Source organism: Haliotis asinina, chromosome 4, assembly GCF_037392515.1.
Source record: "Haliotis asinina isolate JCU_RB_2024 chromosome 4, JCU_Hal_asi_v2, whole genome shotgun sequence".
NCBI lineage: Eukaryota > Metazoa > Mollusca > Gastropoda > Lepetellida > Haliotidae > Haliotis > Haliotis asinina.
The window spans coordinates 30,630,207-30,640,945 of record NC_090283.1 but is presented as its reverse complement, the minus strand read 5'-3'; positions in this window follow the sequence as shown (position 1 = coordinate 30,640,945).

Here is a 10,739-nt window from a genome sequence, read left to right as displayed (position 1 = left end):
TCTCCTGCTTTGCCCAGTTTCCGAGTTACAGCCAGGTGTTCCGAGTCAGATGCTAGTGATAGTGAAACCAATGGTCAGTCTCGCTCATCACGATTGCGGTTTTCTAATGCCCGGATCGTAAAATAACTGATCCAAACTGATCCTATTTCTGTGGGTTTGTTTGTATTTTGATATTTAATCGTGTGATGTAAAAATATGACGTCTATTACGTATGATGATAAAAACTGACATTTGATTTACTTGAAACTGTAACCTAAATAAGCCTACTTTGCCACTGCTAGAAGAATCTGAAAATTTACCTAGGTAAATAGGTACATACAGTCTTGACACATGGCAAATGCGTATACACGTATTGTATGTATTTCATATGCAACATTAAAGTTCAGTTCGAATCCTCAAAATAGTGTCGACCCGTAAGTTTTCAGCGCAATACAGCAAGTAATACTCCCTTACTGTAACCCGTGTTAGGTGGTATAAACCTGCAAGTTACTTGCCATAATTCACTTGATGGTCAGTTAATGTAGATATAACAGGTACAATTAGTGGTAACGCCACTTAGATTACCCGACAATGGTCCCCATTTGGCATTTCTTGTGTCTGGATCGATCAAAGGATTAACCGATAACACGCTGATTGATTAATTTATGTGGATATAAATGCGGATTTGTCTAAAGGTAGTGTTTATGAATGTACTGTACCATTTACTAGTCTATATTGATTACACTCTGTCGTGTCTGTGTGTGTGTCAGTGTCAGTGTCTGTGTAAAAACAACACCCTTCTTTCAAAGGATAAATCGCCAGTACATTGATTGATGGCTCATTATTGGCTAACTAAATTACTTTTTTGACATAATGACGGACATTATGCAATTACTTGCCAGGTGTGCTATCTTGGGTGACCAGTGATACTATACACCAATGTAAAATACCTGAAACGATACATCACTTTTTCGTATATTAGACTGTTAAAAGACACATCACTTGGTAAAACTGCAGATGAATGGCATATCACTCGTGTTTGTGTATATTGATGGATACACTCCTCGAACGAGGTAATAGCCTGACATTGCTCCAATAACTTTAATTTGTTTTAATTCTAATATTTGCATTTGTTTTTATTAATTTGTCATGGCATTCAAAGAGTAATTGTTTTCGTCGTAAAGTGTAATGATACATACAACACACAAGGACGCGTGTGCGAATCATGATTCACATTGGCAAACGATACAATGTCTAGATATTACACTCCTGTTATACATTCGCTTTTAGTATCGCTTCTTTTTTCAAATTTTAAAATGCATACACATATGGTTATAAAGTAATTAGGATTATAAGACTTGTACCTACATACTGGTGAGTGGACGTTTATAGACCAACTGAATGTAGCAAGAAATTTATCGCGCAGTATTGTCACTTCGTCAACCCTCCCCCCTCGTTTCCGTTGAAGAAGTCGTTATGTTACAAGTTGGGTCATGCAAAATCCCTTTGACCATGATTCAAATACAGATTTAACTACTAGTAAAAAGTAGTTCTGGGAAAAAGAGTGCAAAAAATATGAGTGTGTTTTTTAATGATGTACATACTTAGTGACTGTTGTTCACTGGTCTCAATAGGTCATGGGATGATGTGGCCCCCGGAGTACCAGTGAATAACGTATTTATCGTACCGAACACCTTAACCCCTTGGATGCCACAGGAACATATATGTCCTTCCTCTCCAACCGTCATTTGTATTTAGAAAAACATCCATCCATTACCTATTGTGCTTAACCGATCAAAATATGTAACAAAACCGTTGATGCTATGATTTTGTACAACTGCACAAGTAAAAAATCGATTTTACCTGAAAATATTGACTTTGATGAGATATCTTGTAAGAACTGAAACGTTATAACCGAAATGCAACAGAAATCACATTCCACTTGAAATTGTGGAGCAAAGAGCATGCACAGTAATTCTAGATTACTTTCGGAATCTGGCATTCGTTTTGACGGAATTTCAAGGTCAAATCACTAGGTCAGGTCTTGGCTCTGTGACATGGAACATTGCCATTGAAAGAATGCATGCTGGAGATTACCAATCTTCTGTTGCCAGGTGTCTGAATGTTAGTCTGAGCAAGATATTACGGCTTGCAGCCAGAAGCAGCGGGAAATTTCCCATAGAATTCAAAATATTCCGTATACATGTATTTCGGTGCCTGATATATTTAGAATTTTATTGGACTTGAAAGTGAGGGTTGAAGAGGAAGTACATATATGTCTCTGTGGCACACTTCGGGCTCAGGGACCGTAAACAAACATCGTGGGTACATCAAGCCATGTCATTCTCGTGACCAGTGAACAACTTATAAGTCTTAGTGCGAGAGTGAGAAACAGTTATGCAGAATGTAACACAGCGAGCGGTCAGACAGCGATTACGTAGATCAAGCGTTGACGCAGAGGCAGAATATGTACACGAGTAAACGTGTCCGTGTCCGTCGACAACACGGCAACTAGCATTTAAATATACCTTCAGTCATTTCCTGAAGGTTTGAGCTCACACGACCATCGCCAATAACGCGGAATGGTCTAGAACCGTCTCGTGTTTATGTTTTTCAAAGGGAGGTAACTCTAAAGTATTGCCCTAGAGGCGTGACTCTAAAATAATTCTCTATAGGAAATGTGACCCATAATAACTAATACTAAAACCTTAAATATTGTGACCCAATTACATAATGATTATTAGCAACTCAAATCACGGAAAACCCATCTCGTAACAGTAGCCTAATGGTTAAAGCGTTCACCCCTCCCGTCGAAAACACGGGTGCGATTCTCCACATGGGTATATTGTGTGACGTCAGTTTCTGATGTTCCCAATCGTGATATTACCGGCATATTGTTGAAAGGAGTCCTTAACTTAACACCTTGCTGATGGGGTTTGTGTATGTGGACAAGGCGTCCGACTTCGGACTGATTTACCTCGAAAATATTATGTCTGCTAAATATGCATAAACACAAAAATGTATAGTATCTATTGGTCATATAAGAAACAACATATGGTCACCTCACTGTCTGAGTAAAGCCGTCGAAGTGCCAAAAATGACAGGTGACACATACCACAACATTGCCAGTTTAAACTGGTAACAATTTATCTCCGAAAAGTGACTTGGCAGCTTCGAGGGGAATCTGTAAACTACATTGTGTAGTTGATCAATGTTGAGGTCTCAATGAGTCAGCGTTGTTGGAATGTTACCGTTGAAATTTTGTTGTTAATAGATTAAATGACTCAATGAAAATATTGCTGTGGATATTCCATGTGATTTGTAGACAGAACACTGTGCAGGAGAATTGAGATAGAAACAATCCAGTAAATTTCGTTGCATACCTGTGCACTAGGGATGTGTACTTGCAAATGAACTGTATTGAAATATGCAGTCAAGCACCGTTGTGTCGAACTATGATAACTCATGTGTCTGTTGTCTTGATGTAACTTCTCAGTCCAGGCAAAACCCTTCATAATGTATCATTATTCAAGCCCTTTTATCTGAATACGGATTTCTCGATATTCAAGTTCGGATATCTCGATGTAATGCCATGGTCCCATCAAACAAAATGACCCTTTTCACTGCGTTTCAGCAGTACCCGTATTGTGACACATTGGGACTTAGTTTGACAGTGAGTGACACTGACTGTGCAAGTCAGTCCTACTTTCTACATTACATATAACTGAACTTTCTATTCTTTACCCACAAAACCGGTTCTCAGGAAAACAGTATTGCAATACGTATCGTCTGAAAGCGAATTGCGATATTCTGGTATAACGGTAATACCGTGCAATCCTGTGAACAGGACACACGCAGTAAATAGGTATATTCTATGTCCGCTAAAATCACTTTCACCACAGATCTTCACTGACATTAAATGTGACGTGTGTGGATTCGAACAGCTGCAACACTTTTACCACAACTGTTCATGAGGGGCAAATACGTGCGTAGTAATACGTGACGTCACAAGGTCGGTGCCGCAATTTTCTACTGATGACTCTCCATCTTGTCCAAACTTGGTGTTTACAAAAAGATTTTAAGATTTTAAGCTTCTAAATCTGCAATCGGTTTTACTTGGAAGAAGATTCCTCATAATTCAATGCTGTTCTCCTTTGGAGTTTGTGGATAAAGTGAACTTTATGGGACTCTGGTTTGATATGAGGCTTACCAAAGACGTATATACGTCTTTGGGCTTACCAAGAAACCTCATATGAACTGTCTTGAACCTACTGAGAAATATTTCCAGTACCAAATGGGGTGCCGACAGGAAGTGTTTATTGCTGTTATATCGTGCACTCATTAGATCACGACTTGATTCCGCTGTCAAACATATGGATTTGCACGTGCTACGCAGAAGGCAAGACTAGATGTTATTCAGTCAAAAGCCCTACGAATACGCCTTTGAGCATTCAAAACTACCTCTGTTGAGACTCTACATGCTGAATGATGTGAAATGCCTATGGCATCTCAGACAGTTAGATACATGCTAAACGTGAATTTGTGATTACACTCCCAACGTCAGCTGTATTGGGAGATTGTGTTGAGTGTTTTCGAGATCCCCGGAAAGAAGGTATGGGGCCACATGGGATGAATTCTCAGAGAACTGATTTCCATCATAAAGTACTTGATGCTGCTGCCATAGACGATGTGAATGCTCTGCCTAAGAATCCACTTTGGTTGCTTGAACGTGCATCTGTTTACCTTGATATCCTGGAACAAGCAACTAAATCTGAGCCTGGACCTGGTGTAGGAGCTCTAGCCGAGGAATATGTCCGATGTATACAGTGGATCAATGCTATACAGATTTACACCGATGGATCTAAGTTGCCAGTGTCCGGTCATTTTGCTGCATGTATCTTCATTAGCCACTGACAACAGAGAAATTTCGATTAGCTGATCGCTTATCAGTGTTTTCTGCTGAATTGGCAGCAATCATTGAAGCTTTGCGTTGGATTGTTTTGTTGAGGCCTGTATCCGCGGTCATTTTCAGTGATTCTGTCAGTGCTTTACTAGCGATTCGGATCGGCAAATGTTGATTAATATTGTACTTGATCTCTTTAAGGATTTAAGTAAAGATCTTTCAGATATTGAATTTTCATGGATACCTGCTCATGTTGGACTGTTTAGAAATGAGTGCAGAATTAGATGGACATCATACTTAAAAGGACGCCATCTCTATGGCATCAAGCCTTTTGTAACAGAGTCACAATTATCCAAAAGTAAAGGTAGAGAAGACGTGATTTTAAGAAGACTTCGTCTTTGGCAATGTGGTCTTGGTGCCTAAAATCTGCTCAGTGTCTAATCAGCTAGATAATGTGGCCCATTACTTACTGCATTGCCAAAAATACGTAACTCAAAGTAAGACGATGACAGAATCTCTCATATCTCTCAATATTGACATCTCCTTGACTGCACTCTTGAGCTCAAGGAATATCTCTCGCAATGATAGTCAGAATGTAATTCTTGCTTTTATCAAAGCGTGTGGCAGTCTTACAATTTTATAAACGTTTAGAAAATTAGCAAACCTTTATGATGGGCAACGTGTAAAAGGGCCTTGTTTTCCGAACACCTATTAAACTTTAGATCTATCTATCTATCTATCTATCTCTACTGATTACTCATTTGACTGCGTTACATTATATAGTTCCCAGCTTTTATGCTAAAGAGCCTACGTTTGAAAAAAGAACAAACAATCCGCGTGGAATTTCAGAACAAAATTACACTTTAATGTTCGCGTGGCATTGTGCACCTGGATTCCTATGTGTCCTCTGAAGGCAGTCCCTATAATTTGCATATGACCTCTCTAATTTGCATCGATATCCGTATATGACCCCAACGGATACAGAAAATATCCTTTGGCTTTATCCTGCCGAGAATACTACCCACTGTGTGAAAAGTCTAGGGACCTTTGGCACACACCGAGAGAGTCTCTGTACCAGGGCGTGGCAGAAGAGGGAGGAGGGGGAGTGTTACAGAAACACAATGTCTAACACACTCAGCACACAGGCCACTCTCCACTATGGCGTTGTGCTGGATGTGGGCAGGGGGGGACTCGCCAGACTGGACAGAGAGGTTGTTTTAGCCAAATGGATGTTGAGTGGAGGGGGTCTCTTCTTCCCGTGTTTGGTGCTGGGTGGCCAGATGGCTATACAGTCAACATGAAGGTGATAAGTGGGACAGATATCACCATGACTGACACCAAGAAATCACTTATCTATGACGCATTGAATTAGACAATAAAATAAACATGTATAAACATGTATGTATTACTTATTTATACTGTCAAATGTAATTGTAGTGATTGAGGCGGACGTATAAGTTGTCTGTCTGTGTGCTGTTTGTTGTGTACAAGAATGTAACGAGGTCAGCTAAATGTGTTGTTTTCCTGCTTGACTGGATTCTGTGGGATGTCCGAATATCAGGTGCCATTTTCGTCAGTGTGTGAAATGTGTCATATAACTGGACTTTAAATAGACATCATATGACGCTGTGAAAATAGTTGTATGTGTATTCTAAATGTCTTTCATACATTTTTATCAGCATTGATAAACAAATAAACAGTATCTCAAACACTTTTTACAAAGTTGCAGTTGAGCGTTCAAGTGTCGACAATCAGTGCATAAATATAGAACTGTTTCCATATCATAAAACTACAAAACTAAAAATATCGTCATTGGAATTCTAAACTCTTCTTATACAATTAATAAACAATAAGACCGACAAGGTAGTTGTTTGACGACATTTTTACATCTGTGTTGAACAGACGCAGTATCAACTGATAACTTCTACGTCCGCTTCAATCACTGACCACAGTCTGAACACATTGTATGAGTGCGCTAACATTTATAACATTTATACAAACTGAATTTATTGTTAGACGGTTAAATCTGACATTAAAATCATCAGTGATGACATGTTTTATGATTTAAAAATATATTGACTGGATCTGTACCAACAGTTACGGGGAAATTATATTAAATTTGCAAAAAAATAATGTCTCCCCAAAATGTAAAGCGCAGTATTCATATTCATGTATAAACATGCGGAGGAAGACGTTAGGATGTTTGATTGGCTGCAGTGATACTTGGCTGTAGGTAAATGGAATACTGCATATCATAACTTCGGGGAATAGCACAGCGGTTATAGTGCTTGACACACCAAGTATAAAAGTTCGACTCTTGACAATGTATCTAATCACACCACACATCCACTTACTGTCTACAGCTTGACACGAGGGTCTAATGGATGTCACTGATGTACGTCTGTTTTAGCAGTGCCAACAACAGGACATTTGCCTGTTAATGTATGATGACACACCGTCAGCCAGGATGTCGTCAGTGCATGATGACACACCGTCAGCCAGGATGTCGTCAGTGTATGATGACACACCATCAGCCAGGATGTCGTCAGTGTATGATGACACACCATCAGCCAGGATATCGTCAGTGTATGACACACCATCAGCCAGGATGTCGTCAGTGTATGATGACACACCATCAGCCAGGATGTCATCAGTGTATGATGACACACCGTCAGCCAGGATGTCGTCAGTGTATGATGACACACCATCAGCCAGGATGTCGTCAGTGTATGATGACACACCGTCAGCCAGGATGTCGTCAGTGTATGATGACACACCGTCAGCCAGGATGTCGTCAGTGTATGATGACACACCGTCAGCCAGGATGTCGTCAGTGTATGATGACACACCATCAGCCAGCCAGGATGTCGTCAGTGTATGATGACACACCATCAGCCAGGATGTCGTCAGTGTATGATGACACACCATCAGCCAGGATGTCATCAGTGTATGATGACACACCATCAGCCAGGATGTCGTCAGTGTATGATGACACACCATCAGCCAGGATGTCGTCAGTGTATGATGACACGCCGTCAGCCAGGATGTCGTCAGTGCATGATGACACACCGTCAGCCAGGATGTCGTCAGTGCATGATGACACACCGTCAGCCAGTATGTCGTCAGTGTATGATGACACACCGTCAGCCAGCCAGGATGTCGTCAGTGTATGATGACACACCATGAGCCAGGATGTCGTCAGTGTATGATGACACACCATCAGCCAGGATGTCGTCAGTGTATGATGACACACCGTCAGCCAGGATGTCGTCAGTGTATGATGAGACACCGTCAGCCAGGATGTCGTCAGTGTATGATGACACACCGTCAGCCAGGATGTCGTCAGTGTATGATGACACACCGTCAGCCAGCCAGGATGTCGTCAGTGTATGATGACACACCATCAGCCAGGATGTCGTCAGTGTATGATGACACACCATCAGCCAGGATGTCATCAGTGTATGATGACACACCATCAGCCAGGATGTCATCAGTGTATGATGACACACCATCAGCCAGGATGTCGTCAGTGTATGATGACACACCATCAGCCAGGATGTTGTCAGTGTATGATGACACATCATCAGCCAGCATGTCGTCAGTGTATGATGACACACCGTCAGCCAGGATGTCGTCAGTGTATGATGACACATCATCAGCCAGGATGTCATCAGTGTATGATGACACACCATCAGCCAGGATGTCGTCAGTGTATGATGACACACCGTCAGCCAGGATGTCGTCAGTGTATGATGACACACCATCAGCCAGGATGTCGTCAGTGTATGATGACACACCATCAGCCAGGATGTCATCAGTGTATGATGACACACCATCAGCCAGGATGTCATCAGTGTATGATGACACACCGTCAGCCAGGATGTCGTCAGTGTATGATGACACACCATCAGCCAGGATGTTATCAGTGTATGATGACACATCATCAGCCAGGATGTTATCAGTGTATGATGACACATCATCAGCCAGGATGTTATCAGTGTATGATGACACATCATCAGCCAGGATGTCGTCAGTGTATGATGACACACCGTCAGCCAGGATGTCTTCAGTGTATGATGACACATCATCAGCCAGGATGTCGTCAGTGTATGATGACACACCATCAGCCAGGATGTCGTCAGTGTATGATGACACACCGTTAGCCAGGATATCGTCAGTCGTTTCCATGCTTCATGAGTGATACTCTCTAATTTGGAAGTCGGACGTTAAGTTCTATGTGACATGTGCGTGTGCATCATCATTAACTTTCACATAACATTAGCCGACGGAAATGGTAGTTTGTTTCATTACACTCTGTTGTGTTCGACGAGGAGTCAAGGCGTGATGATACTTTCCGTTAAATATTTTGTCTATAAAACTGTCATTTTACAGTCCTACAAAAACATTTAAGACTTAGGCTATTAGGATAAACTGATATATCCCTGCTTGAAACAAGCAAAAATACCAAAATAATGTGAATTGTTAAATGGTCAGCCAGTGCCAGTCTCAACTAATAAAGTTAAACAAAATTAAAAACTTAAAGCATTTGGTAGAATATTTGACACTTTTGGAGCCACTTGTAAAGACACTTTCATTAGTAAAATGTCATATGAAACCAACAGAAATAAGAGCATATCTAGCATTTTGGAGCACGTTTTGATGCCATGGAAATCAAAGGCAGATAATTAAAAGGGAGCAACCCTCTTTTCCTCATGGCGATATTGTAACATTCCCTTAGTTTTAAGTTATAGATAGCGAGTTACGTCAGTTATGGCAACCGGATCGTTAAGTATCAATTAATACTGGTATTTTGAAGTTAAAATATTGGAAGATTGGTAATTTCATAGGTACTTGAAGAAACAGAACATGGTTTGTTAGCGCAAATGAAATTGTACACACGTAAGTGGGCTCTTTTTTCAAACGGAAAATTTAATTGATATGTTCCAGTCTGAGCAATTGGGATATTTTACCGCTCCGTTATATTCTGGAGGTATGTCCCCTGTTACTGGGGAATGACGTGCACGTCTGACGTTTTATGTCATAGGATGTGGAGAGGTGGCTCAAAATAGTTGCCTGTCTGTCTGTCTGTCTGAGAACAACGAAAATCGAGACAAACAGATCGAATAAGTCTTAATACAGATGTCCTACGGCGAAGGGTGTGAAAACGTGACTTGCCTTGATAGGCATGTAGAAGCTGAGGAGACTTGTATCGATTTGGATTTCATGATATCTGGCTATCTCAGGAGAGAATTAGTACAGGAAGCAGTGAATGTTAGATGTTAATATTTTAATCCGGAATATGAATTTAAAGATGCTGTATAAAAGTACTAGAAGCATGCAGCATGACAATATTAGTTTAGAAAAATATCAGTGAGTTAGTGAGTGAGTTTAGTTTTACTCAGCAATATTCCAGCTATATGGCGGCGGTCTGTAAATAATCGAGTCTGGACCAGACAATCCAGTGATCAACAACATGAGCATCGATCCGCGCATTTGGGAACCGCTGATATGCGTCAACCAAGTCAGCTAGCCTGACCACCCGATCACGTTAGTCGCCTCTTACGACAAGCATAGTCGCCCTTTGTGGCAAGCATGGGTTGCTGAGGGCCTATTCTACCCCGTGACCTTCACGGGTCTTAGAAAAATATCAGTTTCAATGATATCTAAAACATAAAATCTCAGTGACATGTTTTTCAGTGACAAGATCACACGTGAAAGAGCATCTTGTTGATGATGCTCTTGTAAGCTGAAAAGTGTGAAATGAGTGTGACATAGTATAAGCTTTATTTGTACATACCTATATCTTAATGTAGAATAATAAATAGGTTTAAGTTCCTTTCTTCACTAGACATTAAAA